Source organism: Zeugodacus cucurbitae, chromosome 6 (genome assembly GCF_028554725.1).
Source record: "Zeugodacus cucurbitae isolate PBARC_wt_2022May chromosome 6, idZeuCucr1.2, whole genome shotgun sequence".
NCBI lineage: Eukaryota > Metazoa > Arthropoda > Insecta > Diptera > Tephritidae > Zeugodacus > Zeugodacus cucurbitae.
In genome coordinates this window covers 52,143,751-52,162,607 of record NC_071671.1, presented here as the reverse complement: position 1 = coordinate 52,162,607, position 18,857 = coordinate 52,143,751, and the positions used below count along the sequence as shown (strand labels likewise).

At 34.4% G+C, this 18,857-nt stretch overlaps 1 pseudogene; it reads left to right on the top strand.

Moving 5' to 3' along the window:
• LOC128922726 (GTP-binding protein Di-Ras2-like) overlaps positions 1-18,857 on the top strand; it is a 76,950-nt pseudogene that overhangs the window by 28,107 nt on the left and 29,986 nt on the right.

Sequence of the window (18,857 nt, the reverse complement as noted above, 5' to 3'; positions counted from 1 at the left end):
CGAAGGAGAAGCTTATTCATCGACTTTTTTCTGACATGAAACCACAATATGATAACCATAAATGACTATTTGTGGTAAAAAACAAATAGCTCGGTGATCTTAATGCTACAATTTAGAATTTCCTTCCAGGAGAGTTGACACAGCTACAAACCAGTATGTCCCACAGACTATTTAAAATTGCCTGGACTGTCCCCACCCGAACAGTTTAACATGGAGATAAACACAAAATAAAATGAAATAAAATAAAGTTAAACTAAATAATTCCTTTTAAATATTTATTTATGTAAAAAAACTGATTTATTTTTTGTAATAAATTTTGTTAAAATGTTGTTATTATATTAATGATACTTATTCTTATTGATAAAAAAATTGATACTTAAACTTACAAAAACTTAACTGTAATTTTTTTGACTAAAACACAATACAATTTTTTTTTCTTTTATATAAATTTAAACCAACATAAAAAGTCTTATTCTAATTAATAGTACATGAAAGTCAGTCTTCATCACTGTCGCTATCCGACAGCGCCAGATCGTTGGTCAAAACATCAAGTATACTTTCATATTTGGCGGAAGGGGTTTCTATACGAGCTTTTGCAGCTCCATCGTCTTTTGTAGCCGGAACATCATTTGAAGTTGTAGTCGCTATCATTTCCTCATCACTGTCGTTATCCGATAGCGCCAGATCGTCGGTCAAAATATTAGAAATGCATTCGTATTTTGTGGGTGGCGCTACTTCAGTGACTTTTGTTTTTGCATTGTCCTTCGGGGTCACAATCATTTCCTCATCACTGTCGCTATCCGACAGCGCCAGATCGTCGGTCATAATATCAGGAATAGTGTCGTGTTTTGTGTCGTGTTTTGTGTGTGGAGTTCACTTTTTGGGGCCGCCAATATTTCCCTATCATCCATCCTGATAATGAGCTGTTGTTCTGACTGCTGGCGATATTGGTTAGCAATTGACATTGCAAAAGCCACTGCTGCTTCCTCTAAACGCTGCCGGTCATAGAGCGTAATGAGCTGCTTAATGTGATCCAATTTAGCATGCAAATAGTCACAACGCTGCTTACGCTTGAGTTCGTCCTCGCTATTAATACGCTTGAATTTCTCCACAATACATTTCTGGATGTGCTCGTAGTCGGTATGATCTACAGGTATATCAAGAATTTGCACGCCAAGTGCGCGGAAACTACGTTTCAGTTCATCGTGTTGCTACCAGAGTGGCATATGTTCTGCGTAATATCGGTCAAATGCAGCCTTATATTGTTGACGCTGTTCCAAGTTTATGATTTCTGTGTAATCGCTAAAGTCGTAATTCAGGTGCTCGGTAGCATAATCCGTTCGTCTTTTCTTCGACGGTTGACTTTCACTCGGTGGAGCGCTTGGGCGCTTTGAGGCATTATCAATTTTGAGCGGCTTATTTTCATGTTGCGGTGGATTGGTTCTAGTTGTTAATGTTGATATAGAACATTGGGTCTTTACGGAGGTAACTTTTTCTGAGTTGTTTGTTGGATTTAAACCGCGTTCCTTGCGTATTTTCACTTGTTGAACCTGTTTGTCGGTGTAATAAGGCCATTTTTCGTCAACTTCTCTCCAGATGCATTGACGCAAGCTATATACACCTTTACATATCTGTGATATATTTTTAAGTACTATAGAGATTACTTTGCTTTCGCAATCGCGCAAACCTTCCCTTTGTAGAATTGCATACAGTTCAATTTTGGTATACGACTTAAAACCCAGCATATGAATTAGTTGTTCACGGATTTTACGTGTCGATATGTGTTGAAATTTGTTATTTCCAATGTTTGCCTTTGGAACTCCATTTTGTGGCTTTTCTCTTAGAAACAACTCACTTCCACAGACTTTGTTGTTCTTAATTTGGTTCTTGTCATCTCCAGTTATAGTCTTCGAATCACCAATGCGTTGGTTGTTAACTCCGGTTTGTGGCCGTCCGCTTAAAGATAATTTAATATCTTTGTTGTTCAAAAGCCAATTTGAGTTAATGGGATGTATCTTCCTGACGGCGTTATTTCGTTGGACGATTTTACTTTTGTTTAACGATGTCATGTTTTGTATTTATTTTGTTGCTGTTGTGTTTTTATAATTTTAATGTTGCTCTAATGAACTCCGTTGTGGTTATGATATGCATTGGCACATAGGTTGTCCTTTTATAATTTGCAGGTACAAACGCACCTGTAAAGTACCGTTTGATTTGACCTAACTTTTGGGTTTTAAGAAATCCTCGAAAGGGTAAAATAAACCCTTTATTTTTGGATCACGCCTACCTGCGGAATTACCCACTTGTCTCCTTTTTTACGAAAGCTTTGTTTTAACGGATCGCGTACACCAGTCAAACAAAAAGAGGTAGTTTTTTACCCCTTTTACCACTGGCACCCTTCGACCATAAACAACTTTTTTTGCCGATGAAGTGTCTTTTCTTAGAATCGTTGATCGATTAATTTTCGCAGACATACTGACAGTACTAATTTTCTCGTCGGTTACATTTAGGACTCACAAAGGTCTTTTAGGTCTTTAAACAAAATACATATCTCAAAATTTAAAAACTGTATTATATTTAACCTGAGATCAAAGTGGTCAACTTTATGCGGTCTTGTGGTCTGATCTTTGTGTTTGTTGTTGATCCAAAAACGTTTTCATAAATACAATTTTAATGATTTTAGTGGACGACTAAAAGCAAAAGAATATTGACGATCCATCTACTAGATATACCCGACTATGAAAAAACATCATATTCTAATCATCTAATAAAATTTTCCGTCCGTCCGGATTTTAACGGACTCATTTTCCACCGCAGCCTGTTCTAAGTAATAACTATTTTTAAATATTTATATTCATTCGAACTCAGTAGCCTCACTGGCATTACTCGAAAAGTATTTATGGAATGTTTGTTCTCTTCACATGGCAGTTCATTTAGCTGGGATCGACCTGACTTTAGATCTCAACCAGAGCGGTAACAACAGAATGAAACCCTAAAGCTAAACACAAATTTACTTCTACAACAAAAACGTCTTGACTTTACTGTGGGTTTTTGTGCTTCTTAATCCACAAATCTTAATTCACAATAAATCCAGACATAACTCTTAGGCGGCTACTTAAATATATCAAAATAATGCAAAGTTTTCATAAAACCATACTAAGACGTGATATACATTGAAATCAACCTTAATAGATAAACTCACCCAATTCCTTTCATAATTATAAGCTGCACTCATGTCAAGTTATCGCTTTTTAACTTTTTACGAAGTGTCTGTTTTAAAAGATATAGAGTACTAACTATGGGTATGGAGCATATACGTCAAGAGGTTAACCCATAAAGATCTACAAAAACTGACCACACGTGACCCTTGAAAATGCAAACAAATCAGACCTCACATGAACCCATTAAATGTAATTAACCTCATGTGACTTCTCAAAATTTAAACTAACCGTTACATACCGTTGAAGCATGCAAATAAAGATATGTTTTTCATTTTAATAAAATTTTCATAAACCAATTATAATTTCGCGCGTATAAATCCACATAGAATGAATACCAAAGCAGATCCATAGCTTACATAATCATATTTACAGTTAATAGTTTGAAACCAATAAAACCAATAAAAGTGCCGTGAAATTTCGCAAACTCGAATGAACATCAGAATCACAAAGCAGTCGCATTCCATATTAACAAATAAGCTATAAGATTTTGTCTGGCTGCGCACAAAATTTTCAGCGAACTGCATTTCATAACTATGCCAGACGCATGGTTTGGTGTCGTACCTTAGCCTTGGGTGAATCATTTATCAATTCAAACGGTGTTTGATGTTCGGTGTCGGGATCTTATAACTCTTAAAATTCAAATGTATGAGGCTTATAATCTTCAGAAATAATTTATAGTTATTTTAGGTACAAGAATATGCCAATCATTTGGTGTGATTTTCCTTCATACTTTTTAATTTAAAAAACCAAAGCGGATTTCGAAATTTTTTTCTTATAACTTTCCTTTAGTGAGTATCACGACTTGTTGGCCTCTCCCAGCCTCTTTGGGATACAAGAAAAGGGGCAAAACACGTAGATTCACTCCAAAGGCTTCACATACTTCAGCAATAATGCTTTGTAGAGTAAATCAAAAGAAAGAATATTATGAACAAAAGCACAAAACAATTTTTCGATTAAAATAAAAGTCATAACTCCCATCCAACTGAGTCCTAAGTATTAAGCTGTCATAGAATAAAAGCCAATTAAGCGCATTGTCTGCCAACTCTTAAAAAAAATTCTTCACGACGGCCAAACGCTACCTTGACCAATCTGTGTAGTTGAGAGTAGTTGGGGAATCTCGGAATTCGTAATAAATCCCCTCAAGTAATGTCTATTAATTTAGCCGAATTTGGGCGGCAGCCAACTGGTATACTTGTGGGAAGAATACATACACTCTCATTGGTTGTAAATATATTTTTTTGTTTGTTTGTATGTATAAGTAAGTGAGTCAAAGAATTGCTTCCATCTGTTTATGCATGTGGGTATCTCCTTTTCGGTATATTAAAGAAATACTGGGAAATTATTTTTATTTTATATCGAAATCGAAATTCGAAATCGCGAAGGATTAATTTGTGACATGGCGCCTTATGAATTTTGTAATAATTTAACAGTTTGGGATCTTTAATATTATTTAATTGTAAAGGCAAGTGCGCTAAATTGTTGCCCATAGATGAATGTTTCTAAACTAAACTCTTTTCCAAATATAATTTTTAAACAATCCGTCTAAATGTAGGCAACGTATTAGTAATTAGTAAGAGTAGGATGGTCAGTAGATACTTTAAAGCCAACATTTCGGAGCGAAGCATAAAAAGCGGAAATGTAAAATTTAATAAAACAAGGAAAACAATAAACAATTAAAAGAACCTTTTTACAACATGTGTACGAAAAAGTAGGAGTAAAGAAAAACAGCAATAAAAGTGCGTAAAAAACTAATTGAAAAAATTTGCGAAAGCATGTTAAAGTGGAGCAGGTTAAGTGATCTTTATTGTTGCTGTCATGCATACAAACTCGCTCATAAAAGTAGAGGAAGAAATTTACTTACAATTGCTGTCATTGCTTGCAACATACTCATATTAGACATGCACGAGTAACAAGGTAACGGCAATATTGGCAGCAAGCTGTAGCATCCAAGGACACTGAGTTTCCTTCAAATTGCAAACGCATTTGTTGCTATTTCATTGTTTCGACTATCATTTCAACTGCTGCTATCACTCCTTTCTATCCTTGATGTTATTGTTATTTTTGTTGTTGTTATTATTGCCAAGTGTATTCGACTGTAAGCGACGGTTGTCACCTGCTCTCGTCAGTTTTGAAATTCGAAATCGACATAAATTGCTCGTTGTAGGTAACGAGTAACGATAGGAATTCTCCAGAAATTTTTTGGGTGCAATTAGCGCGGGCAATGCAGTCCTTCTTCCAAAGAGATAGCTTAGTGTTTTGGGCGCAGGATTTTCGTGGCGCGAATGATGTGCTATTTACCACAACTGCATCGTGCAAACTAGCGGTTTTAGTTGGCCGAGTTCTTGATACGTTTAAGGTGAATTTTTGAATCTTGGGAATCGTTGCTTAAATGAAAGATTTAAAATCGTTTCTTCAATAAAAGTAAACAGTATAATGCCAGTTAGCCGAATTCAGATAAATGTTCGAATGAATTCGAAAATTCGCTGACTGTCGCGGGAACATACATCCTTATACTGGTATTTCGTTTCTCAATAAATTATAATTTGATTATCATTGATTGATAGAGTTGAGTGTTGAACACATCTAACGCCCATTTATTTATAGACCGATCCGACCGAAACTATTCCTTGGCTTTCCGTGTTGTTCGACCGTCGATTATTGACAAAGTCTATTAAAATAAATGTTTACTTAGTTGTAGTGTTTAGCGATAGCGTCGCTAAATAAAAGAGTTGTCCTACAGGGTATTTACTTATACATGCATATATTTAAAAGCGGATGTTTGCTTATTCAAACCGCACTGCGAGGATCTCGTCACGGATTAATGGCTATAAGCCAGTTGTGTTGCAGTGAATATGCTTTGGCACCTGAAAAAAATCACACATCGAAATTTCATATTCATGCAGGCCTTCTTATGTATAGTTAACACTCATGCAAAAACTTTTTGCTGCCGTATGCTTATTTTTATATAAATAATTTATATAGATAAATTTTACATGCTATATACAAGCTTCATGTGTTGAGGAAATGTTAATAGTGCAACGTTCCAAATAAAAGGTTGTCAAGCTGCAAGAAAAAAGAAACGACGAAGTAATAAAAAATGTAAAATTTTCATTGAAACGCTAGAGAAAAAGTAGGTGCAGCACTTATGTACATATACATACACCTTTGCCTCACTCATAAACATAACATAACATAAATTAAATTTTAATTATAATCAAGTACTTCTGTACTCATTAGCCTGAGCTGTGGGCTGAAGCTCTTAAGTTAGGCGCATAGCGGGATGGTAGCGAATCATAGAGAACAAACACGAATGTATATATATAACAACGTTTTTTTGCTGACATACGGTCCTTTCGGCTGGAATTTATTCGAGCCAGACGCAGTGGTTGCTTGCCCGAAATCATTTTTAAAACATAATGGCAGAACTCAATGTTTCCTATCCCAATATCTATCTATCTATCGATTCGATGTTTCTCTTTTTGTGAGGATTTGGGATTGATAAGGAGTTTAACTTCCCAGTATATAATATTAGCTCAAAAAGGATATCTTGATTATTCCAATTTTTGCTGACTACTTTCATTTCAAGCACATGGTACCCAAGTATTATGTCGACCTTCTTAAACTCATAAAGTCATCAATATTCGGTTATATTAAATAACTAAATAAATAAAATAACTAAAAACTACATGCCATAACTTATAACCTAATGCAGACCAAAACCAAAAAAATATAAATATATGAGAAATTATAATTCAGTCCATTCCAAACATTATTACATTTACATCTGTGCGTTAATTACCTATTTGTTAGTTCTCTTGTTAAACCACCAAACCACATTTGCACAGAGTTGCATTTGCTTGGGAAATGATTGCACAGCCTTCAACAGAATCCACTTCCTAACCAGTATTGAAGTAGGGGCAGGATTTTCAAAATTTACTACTCCCATAATATTACAATATAGATTTTATTTACATTCCGCTGAATTGTGAATAGGCGTACATACATATGTACAAAGTAAAAAAAAAGTACAGCTATTAATATATATGAAATATGCATGAGAATGCAGGTGAAATTCTACACTGGCAAATATTAACACAAAAACATTTACATATCACACATACGCACACACAAACACATATTTGCTAACAACTGTAAGCGCAGCAAAGTGCTCAAAACTTTCAGTGAAGATTAGACAACTTGAACGAGTGGTGAGTTGCCACCATCATCTCGGACAGACAGCACTTATGTCGTTAGCTTCATATTATATTTGTATGTGTGTGTGAGTGTGTATTTGTAAACAGGTGTAAGTTTGCTTTAGAATTCAAAGTTATTACAATATATTACATACTTACATATAAAGTGTGATCCATTTCGATGCTCCCTACTTTTTTAGTGAAAAAAACCAGAAATTCAAATTTAATGAAAAACGACCGGCTCAACAATCAACGAAGTGCTCTCTCAATAAATTCATTGATTGATGCGATGTGTCGAGATCACGATCTTCAATTTGAGGATCAAATAGTCGATTATCATGCCGCGATAACGGTCACTATTGCCGGTTACATTCTCATCGGCATATTTTTGTTGCAAAGCAATGCAATGGACAATAATTCCCACGGTCAATGACATCTCCATGTGAAAGTGGACAGGTTTTAAGTTAGTACTGTCTTTAAAAAAGCTAGTGCTAGTTCTGTGGTAATCGTATTTTGTGCGTGGTACATATGAATATGTATTCACATTTACATGAAAAGCAACTGGCCCTTTGTGTATATGTACCTTTGCTTGGTTAACAACCATTGTGCCGCTGGGAGTATCTGAAATAGTAAGTTTTACATTCACATATGTGTGTATTTTATATTTTGAAATCTTTCCAATATTACTTGCCAATAGCTATTTACTATATTTCGGATTCTAGTACTTTACAAACACACATTACTAACTATATACCTACACATGTGCTTATAACTTCAAGAGCTGCTGCAATTGTATTTACGCATCAATGTTTACATTTCAAATCCGAAATATATACCTATGTACATATACAACATGCTAAGGGCTAAGGCTATGAAAGTTAAACAGTCCTATTCATTCTGGTAGTGTATGCTTTTTATTGCGCGCAAATTTAGGTTAGGAAATTTAAATAATTTTTGAAGTTTGTAAAATTATTTGGATTATTTTAATTTAATGACTTTTAGTAACTATTTCAAATATTTCCGTAATACTGTACGCAATGACCAAACTCGATAAAAAGCTAATAAATTTCAATAATATTGTCCCGGTCTTTTAATTTTCTAATTTATTGCGATTGTATGTTGAAATTAATATGCGCACAAATAATCGCCATAATTTGTTTATACTCCCGCTAAAATGAATTCATTTAGATTGATAAGATTGATAGATAGATGTACAAAAAAATAAATAAACATATTTACTGAGTGATTCCGTCAGTAACTATTTATTCTGTAATAGTTTTTGTAAACGTTTAATTAGAAAGTGTTTTGACGCCGGTATTTGCCTGGGAAATTATTTTTATTAGGGAAATTATTTCCATAATTTGGGAGTATTATTATAAAATATTTTTTTTTACAAACATTTATTCTCTAATATTGCATGAAACTATAAGCCTTTAAAGTCGGAGTTGCAGAGTATAGAGTGGCAGACCATGTGATTGTTAATAAACTCGAATTTAATACTAAAATGTATTAAAATGAAAACAAAATCAAAACTAGAAACCCATCAAATAGATATTTCATTGTATTTGCATAGTCCATATTTACTGATATTTGTCTATACATATTTAATCAGAATCCTTCACACAGTGTGAGAGTGTCAGTCAATTCATTAAATTGATTAAAGACAAATATTTGCCATTATAATAGAGTAATGTACATCCTCATACAATATGCACACAGATATAATAGCTTTCAGCTTCAAGTTGGGCGCACATTTAATTATCAGTTGAGTGTGTATGAATGTGTGGATGTGTTAATTTCAAACTCCTGCCTGCAAAGACGAAAGAGTTATGCAAATACAAAGTCTTACATTAATCTCATTTACATTTTCATATACACTATATAAGTAAGTATGCATGTACATACTCATAGGAGCTCTCATAGTTAAACTAAAATATATATTCACAGCCACACTGTATTTGTTAGCTAGATTGCCTCCGAGACAACTTGAACTTACTTAAAGTAAATTTAATTAGTAGTAAATGATAATAATATTATTTGTTGCTTTTTTATACCGAGATGATTATGAGATCTCTTATACCGTAGTGCATATCAAATAAAATTTCTGAGAGAATAGAACCAAATAAGGATAACTCAAAATTCAGCTTAAAACCTTGCGTAAAAAAGCTAGATTTATAAAAATGAATTCACCTCATATACTGAGATGAACAAAATGGAGCGTCATGGCCTACAGAGTATTTCGGTTGGCTTTAAAGTCGTCAAGTAGATATAAATTATAAATATATGCCTGTGTATTTGATTCATTTTTCGTTGGGAGGCTTCTATTAACACAGTTGGGAGGATCTCTTATTAATGATACAGAAAATATCTAACACACAGCTTTTTTCTGCAAACTCCTTTAACTTATTTCCTCCGCCATAAAATTGTATAAAAAGATTTCTTACCATTTTCTTATAATTTATCTTTTCAGCTCATTCTTCAAGATACACAATGGCATAACGTTATGAGATTAGTAACAAGAACAGACATTTGAGCATCATTTAAAGGCATTATCAAATGGCGAAAGACAAGCGAATTTGTTGTAATCATTAAAATATGAGACTAATGTGAGCCAATACATCAAATAAGCAACAAATAAAGTATTCAAAAAAACACAGCGTCTGCTTATAAAAGACGACACAAGTGTGAAAAGTGAGAGAAAGAGTGAGAGACGGCGTTAATAGCATGTGGTGGCGTACTTACAATTGCCAAATGCATACAAAAACAACAAGTGTACAAAAATAGAACATTTGTTTTAAAAAAGTGCGCTGTGCAAATAGCGGAAACGGAAATAAATCGGAAGCGAAAGCATAATTGAATTTACGAGCATCCGCAAAGCCTCCGCACGTCCACTCTCACTCTTGTTCTTCAACGTTGAGTAATGATTATAGGAAGTAATGTGAAAGTGTGAAATATAAATTAAGAAACATAAATGAAGAACGGGATAAGAAATCATAAAATACATTAAAGCAATATTTTGAGAGCTAAATCTTTCTTTTTGTGATTTTTGTAGTCGGTACATCATTAAGTGTCATGTTAAATGCCACCTTTCTTTAATCAACCAATGTGCTTAATAATAGCGATATTCTCAACTTAATTTTCCGTCGTTTGAAGTGAGAAGATCAAATAATATTACGGTACACTAACAAACAGTAACTTTTAGCTGTTGGTCGTCCTAGCAGCCGTCGTCGGCCACATTCATAATGGAACGCATAAGACTGGTTATCCTGGGCGGTGCTGGTGTGGGCAAATCATCCATCATCAAACGTTTCCTCTTCAAGACCTACACAGATAAATATCGCGCCACGGTCTAGGATTTCTTTAATCGCGAATTCGATTTGGGCGGCGTTACACTGAAGGTGAGTAGTTTATTTAGTATCTTTACAATATTTACAAAAACAATTTAAGTTACTAATGTGTTGACATGAATAGGTTCGTCAATAGTTTAGTAGTTTTTAAAAAGATATTTATAAGAAAGTAGTGAAAACCAACATTCTCTCTCTCTCCAGTATGCTGGGAACCAAATTTCGCTATTTTGCAAAGACTATAGTCATCTATTCTTGAGCGATACGGAGCATTTCAGAGCTGATGAGAGAGCTTCGTTTAAGCAGTCGGAATATTTTTACTTTTTAAATCACAACAAAGACAACAAAATTGCAAGAGAACTGCACTCGATATCAGTGATATCATTGGAAGCCAGTGACAATCTGTTAGCTAGAAAACTCGCATGTTTCTTTGACTTTATTGTCGACCTGTTTGAGTATAGTTCAACATCTTAGCTTTTAATGTCTTAATTTGCAGCAATTGTCTTTGCCTTAGTGAACACTCATTGTGTGTAGGTGTCTGACTGTGTATCAGGTTTCACCAGCAGAAAATCGTTGAGCCATCAAATGTATGCGTCAATGTAGAGCGATGCATGTTAGTGTTTAATTGAATTTCTCGTTGATTTTTTGTTTTTTTTTTTCGTTGTGTTTTTGTTTTTGTATTATAAGGTTTTGTCTGGTATCACCCTATGCCTATGCACATCTAATGCTTCAACTATTCACTGCCGTGGCAACAAGGAATACTTATTTAATTACGTACATAGAAGTCAATACACAACACACAACAACAACATACACACATACAGTCTCAGAAACATGACGGTAACAACATTAAAATTTTTGTTCGCCACGTTGCGCTCTGCCGGAAATTCGTATTCATTCAAACATGAACATAGTGTCGCACACATACACACACACACACACATTCACTTGGCAGACAATTAACGACAAAAACTTTTGTCTGCAAACATCTTAAACATGACACGCTCGACACGAAATATTTATATAGCGCATAGACACACACATACACAAAAACACACTAGCATTTGCTGTTAGTTGACAAAGAATGCTGGTAGATATTGGCACCACTTTGTTACACACACATTCATACCAATATACGATACGATTACATAGACATGAGACAGTAGTCTGTCTCAGTACCTTTCACCAACAATTCGATGCATGCCAAATTTTTAGTTATCATAGAGTTTTGTCTATAAATAGTAAATGCCACTTTGGGAGGGCAAATAAAAATAACCGAAGAAAAATTTCCAAAAAAACATTTTTTTAATTAACGTATCATTTGGGTCTTTTAAAACGCATTTTTCATGTCTTCTTTTTACGAGCTTTTTATACCCCTTCAGGAAGCAGTTGGTTTCTATGAGATTTTTTACCTAAACATGTCCGAACGCGGCCATTTAGATTCATTGGCACTTTTTGTCATTGCCAACAAACGTATAGGCTTCAGGCTTTCCATTAGGCATATTCTTTCATTTAACCATAAAATATTTGTTGTGCTACTATGAGGCGTAATTACACCATTTAAATCTGATATCTCAAGAATAGAGTGGCAAAGGTCAACCCAAGATTATTCGATAATAGCGTTTTCAGAAATCAGATGGAGAAACTCCAACCCATCCTTCGAAAAAAAGGAGAACTCTATATTTGTTGCAAAACGTATAAATAGAATAAATGGTTCCAAAGCAATGTTTTGTTTTCTTGAAAGGTTCTAATTATCGACCGAAAACCACTTTCTAAAACCTGGTATAAGCTGAATTACTAGAAAAAGAGAAACATTTGTAGTTTTATTATATATTCACACCAGAGAACGGCTTCCGGTGAGCGCAAAAATGTTCATGCACGATCGATACCCGGCTCAAGAGCTCAAAATGGCATTCGTGAATGTTTTTCATAATAATGGCAATGGTAATGGAAAAAATAATATAATCACATTTCAATTCATGCTTATTACACTTATATAAGATATGTATATTAATTTCAAGAACTGCAAAACTCACTTTTTCCTTGAATAGCTTATACGCAAAAGTTTCTATTCAATTCCAATCACTGAGCGAAAGTGAGCTAAACATTTCGTGAAGTGAGCAAACGTGAGCAAAGCATTTCGGACCGAAGGCTCACATTGTACGCGAATGAGCGGTTCGGCAACATGAGCTGATTTTTACTCAACGCTGTGTTTCGCTCAATGATTGGAGTTGAATAGAAACTTTTGCGTATGAGCTGATTCAAGGAAAAAGTGAGTTTTGCAGTTCTCTGATTCACACATCCATTTCGGTAACGTAAAATCGCTACCACACGTAAGTAACATAAAAACCATCCAATGAGCGCATGTCAGGCGAACAATTAAATTAGGTAAACGATTTCAATGTATTTGTGGTAATGTTTGGCCCGACACAATCGTGATTTCAAGTGATTTGTTGCATATTCGCAAGCTTACGTTGCAGCTGACATTTGTGAGTGTTATTGCTCTTGTTATTGGATGTCTTTAATTTCACAAAAATTTCGTTGACATTGCGCACAATTAGAATTATCACAGAATATTAGGCTTTTTGTAGAAAGTTCCATAAGAGGCACAGAAATTTATTTGTTTTTATGGTTTTAAATTTGAAATACCGGAAAATTTGACAAGCTAAATGTTTGCATTAAATTTGTTTCTTCAATAAAATGAAGTGCCATCTATTTTGGATCTACATTAGGCAGGTTCTAAGTAATATGATATTATTAAATAATTATGAATATGTTTTAGTATAATAAGTTTTCTGATATTGAAAATTCTTTTTTTTTCTAGAGAAGTCTAGAGATATAGATCGAAATAGAAAATTCCTGCACTAAGGCATACATCCAAAACACTCATCTCTAATGTATCCACAGCAACACCATCAAACAGCTGTTTGCGATTTGGCGTCTACTCGCAAAATTTTCCATCGCAGAAATAAGAGAAATAACACAAACAATTATGGCAAATGAAATGCGAGACGCTTAGCTATTTTTATCTGAATATTTTTATTTATGAGCATTGAGTCTCATGCTATGCTATGCTATGTTCCCCTACTTTATTTCGCTTTTAAACCCATTTCTGATCTCTGCAGTAGAAGCAGACACAGCAACCAACATCTCTTTTATGGTTTACTTCGCTGGAATTTATGTAATTCTGGCATTATAGGCCTCTTAATTTCTCGGTGGGATGCATTAAAATTGAATCATCTCTTTATATCGAATATATGGGATTAATTGTATTATATACATCCATATGCCACAAATCGTTTCTATGTGAAATCGCTTTGAAGTAAACCAATTTACGGGACATTTTTCAACCGCATTTGTTTGTGTCCAGCCTAGTCGGCGGCGACGGCGGTTAAACATCACACCCCTCCTACTAACCGTCAGGTATTTTCCCACCGTCTTGCTCGTTCGTTCACCGCAAATGACAGTGATTTAACATGTTACTGCGCCTCATTGCCATACTTTCGCCCCATTGACCGCTTCGCTTGCTCTAAATTGACCAATTGACACCCAATTCGCATTGGTTCGCCATAGTTATTTGTACGTGTGGTCATGGATAAATGGCAATTTGCATAAATTGAAATTTGTGGCACAATATAAGTTTGATAGTGTTAATTTGTATAGCATTTATTTAGCTTAATCAAGATTTAAATGGTGTGATATTTGCAGTACCTCGTTAAAACGTATACTATTAGAACTAAGTTTCAAACCAGAATTCTACATTTGCTGAGGGATGCCTAAGTTCGGATAATGTGAAGTAGTTGAATTCTGAGACCTAACAGTTATATTTTCCTCTCGATTGTCGCTTAATTTCTCCGTAGAAAATATTCTCATGAGGTGAGTACAATAATCATTGGAGCCCACATTCGCATAATTCGCCGTCGTTTTCATTGATTTGTGTAGTCTTCTATTAACTCCGGCTCTAAGAATTCTTGCTTTCCATTTTATTAATGCTTATGTTAACATTCAAATTTGCGATTGTTTAAGGAAAATATTTTGCATTCATTTTGGAATTTACTGTGGGAGTCACCAAAGCGTTTGAGATAAAGTAAAATTATATAAAATATGAACGCACACATAAAAACTTCACTTATCTACCTTAGAAAATGTTTTCCCGCTTTGATTGATTCGCTTGTGGAAGCATTAATCCAGAAAGATAATTATGGTGGAGACGGAAATTCGTGTCGGCAGCTTATATGAATACATTCTCATAACACATATTATAAATATAAATGAATGCACATTCGCTCGCTTGATTGTTAAATGGAGCGCATCCGATGCGATAAAATATATGTACAATTAAATAAGCAATATTATAAAAGCGTCGAAGACATAAAAACAAAAAGTAACAAGTAAGGAAGGGCTAAGTTCTTGGGTAACCGAACATTGTATACTCTCGCATTATATTTATTTAATTGTATTAATATAACAAACAATTTGACTCACATATTCGTCATATAAATGGTATAAAGTCCATTAAAAGTTTAAAACCTCAAATACTATGTATATGGGAGCTAAGGGAAGTTATGACCCTATTTCACTTATTTTTGGCACGGAGGAAGAAAATATTTCCTCTGAACTTCTTGCAAATATCTGAGAAACTTATTTATATTTTCGGTAAAAAAATTATTAGAAGCACTGAGGCTCTCATGTTCGATATTTTCACTAGTGTTTACTTTATATATTGTAAAGTAAACGATTGAGATCGACTTGCCTGTTCTGGTATAAAGAAAGTGGTTGTAAATCGATTTGGTCTATTTTCATAACATATCATTGGGATGCCTAGAAATGATTATGAACCGAATTTCATTGGTTTTTTTTTTTAAATTTCGCCCATCTATGAACTTAAACTTCTTATGATGCCAAGAAATACGTGTACCAAGTTTCATCAAGATATCTCAATTTTTACAGACAGACATCCGGATTTCAACTTTACTCGTCATCCTGATCAATTTGGTATATATATCTAACTCGTTCAGTTTTAGGACTTACAAACAACCGTTATGTTAACAAAACTGTTATACTCACTTAGCAACTTTGTTGCGAGAGCATAAAAATAGCGAAATAATTGTTGTATTTGTTTTAATAATATATGTAAATGCCATCGTGGGCTGCTGATAGCGAACAGTGTTGAAAAATTGTGCATTTATCGTTGCGGTTCATCGGAGCGTATAAGCAACATTAAACAAGCGACGCGGCGCGAGATAGGAAAAGCTTCGTTGTCTTAAGAATTTCCAACATTATTACTTATATACTTGGGTGCGTATGTGTTTGAGTGAGCTAGACATGCTGCGCGCGACGAGTACATCACTTACTCAACAGCAGTCAGAAAAAGGCCAAAGCGACATGAAAACTGCGATTAACGGCAACAACAATATAGATGTAGGCGAATGATTAATTTTACTTAAGGCAGTTATTTCTGTGGGAATTTGTTGGTTTAAGTGCGTCTGTAGGGGCACAAGGTCATTATTTGACGGCTGATAGTACTTTATATATACATACATATATATAGACATATGTGTGCGTGCCTTTGTGGCTATATTAGTATGCAAAATGGCGACGAAAACGTTGATTTGCCCGCGGACATGCATGAATTTATATTTGAAGTGTGGAAATATGTGCCTAACGGTATTATATCCGCTTTATTCGACGCGACAAATGCTTGTAAATGGTTTTTGGCACGTGACTTCCGCCGTTTTCATACAAATTCGCCTATTATTTATTGCCCAGTTTATAGTTTGCCATTATAATTAAGTGTAATGCGCATATCAGCTACTCCACTATATAGTAATTTCCACCGTAATTCTCGCATAAAATATGCATTTCAGCATAGCGAAAAATAGTTTAAAATTAATTATGCAAATTTATGGCCACTTTCATGAGGGTAAATATCAGTTACGCATACGCATTAGGATGGCACATATCTTAGAATATTTATATAAAACCCTGCAATAACTCAAAAATTAATATAATAGCTTATAGCAGTGAGTAGAATTGAACATACAAAAGTAAAAGGATACAAAACGAAATACGAAAATTGTGGTACTCTTCATTATTACTCGTTGCTCTACATATGTATGTACATATGTTCCTATAACAGACTTCTGGCACAATAACACTTGTATAGACGGATCAAAACCTTATAAAATGATTTGTGAAAATTTTCCAACTTCTCTGACATATGCCTCAAAATGATTGGCCAATTGGTCCAATCTTGGCTTCGGCGACGATATTGATTACTCGAGGTTGATTTATGTTACGCATCATGATGACAACTCACACTACTTTTAATTGCAAAGTGAGTGGTGATAGTACAGGCAATTTTAAATAGTTTGGTATAATTGACTACGTCATCCTCGTTTGTAGCTGTGTCAACTCTCCTGGACCGAAATTCTAAATTGTCGCATTAAGATCATCGATATCTTTGTTTTCTACCACCAACATAGGTCAGTCAATCAGTCATTTATCATTTATTCATCATCGAGGCGTCAACTGAGACCCTACCATTTCCAATTGCTTCTACAATCGCAATTTGATATTGTCTGCCGAATATATGGGTCAAATTATGTGTTATCTTAATAAAATTACATCAATAAATTGCGAGAGTATAAAATATTCGGTTGGACCCGAACTGAGCCTTTCTTTATTTGTTACAAATTGTTTTGGGCTATCGACACTACCTTATACAATTAAACAATAACAAAAATATTTTAACAAAGCAACGATGATAACCTTCAAAATATTATTTTTTGTTTTCTCTTTTTATATTTTTCTTGTCAACTCGAACAAAATTCTCTTATTATTATCTTCCTCCCAATGTTTATATATTTACTCACTCTCTAATCTTTTCCTGGCCTTCCACGAATATTTCAAGGCTAAAATTAGCCTCATCGGTTTGGCCGTTCTCGATTTTTTGTGAGACTAACGAACAGCAATTCATTTTTATATTATATTTATGTACATACATATGTAACTGTAAATTAGAAGTAAAACAAAATGTGGAGACGATTAATTTGAATAATAACTATCGTATCATCTAAGTTGGATCAAATTCGGAACATACACACGGATTTTTATACATATATTAAGATTTGTTTACTTCTATATTTTGTGTCACCCTCATATATTGTATAGCACTTGCTGTTAAATAATGTGCTGCTCGACTTCAGCGTATATGATAAAGCGGGTTATTAATCTTTACGCTACACCATCACACACACGTATATACATCAAATATCGATTGAGAATTGTGCTCAGCTGCTGATTTTCGCCAGTTCGCTGGTAGTAGATAATATATTAATAATACGACTAAATGGTGTAAGGCAAATTTGTTTAACTGCACTTTGATATATCATTGACGTGACTTTAATTAGCTAAATTATCGCGCCAAAATGTTTATACTAAATGGTTGATTTTAATAATATTATTTGGAGCGCAATTCATATAGTGGATACATAGTACGATCCATCTTGTAACACGAGACGTGGATCCAGTTTATTCCGAGATTCCTATACTAATAAAATGTTAACTAATTTAGAGAAAGCATTCGGTCATAATATTCATTCTACTTCTACATTAATCTATGTATAATATACAAATCCCGGAGTAGAAAAACTAATTCCAAAACTGACTATAAAAAATTCTCACAAAGCCGAAGAGACTGTGACGGTTGTTAAAGATGTCAATGTATGTGGGTGCATGAATATATCTCTGTGTACACATTGGTGACAAACGATTTATGCATAGCGAATTTAAGAGGGCAACGTGTGTATAAATTTGATAAATGATGCGTGCAGCGACAGAAAGTGAAAACACAAACAAGAACGATAAGCGAAGCAACAACAATGCGATTAGGTCGTTGCTGTGGTAGTTTTGCCAACGTCAATGAGATTAGCGTTCTTCATGGCTAGCGGCTTAATGGAGCGGTGCTGCATGTTCGCTGGATGTATGTTGTATGCATGTGGATCTGGGTACTGTACATTAAGAGGGTAATTGGGGATTTCTAGGTTTATGACATGTGCACTACTCGTTTTATATATAAGCGTTTGCATGTGCATGTA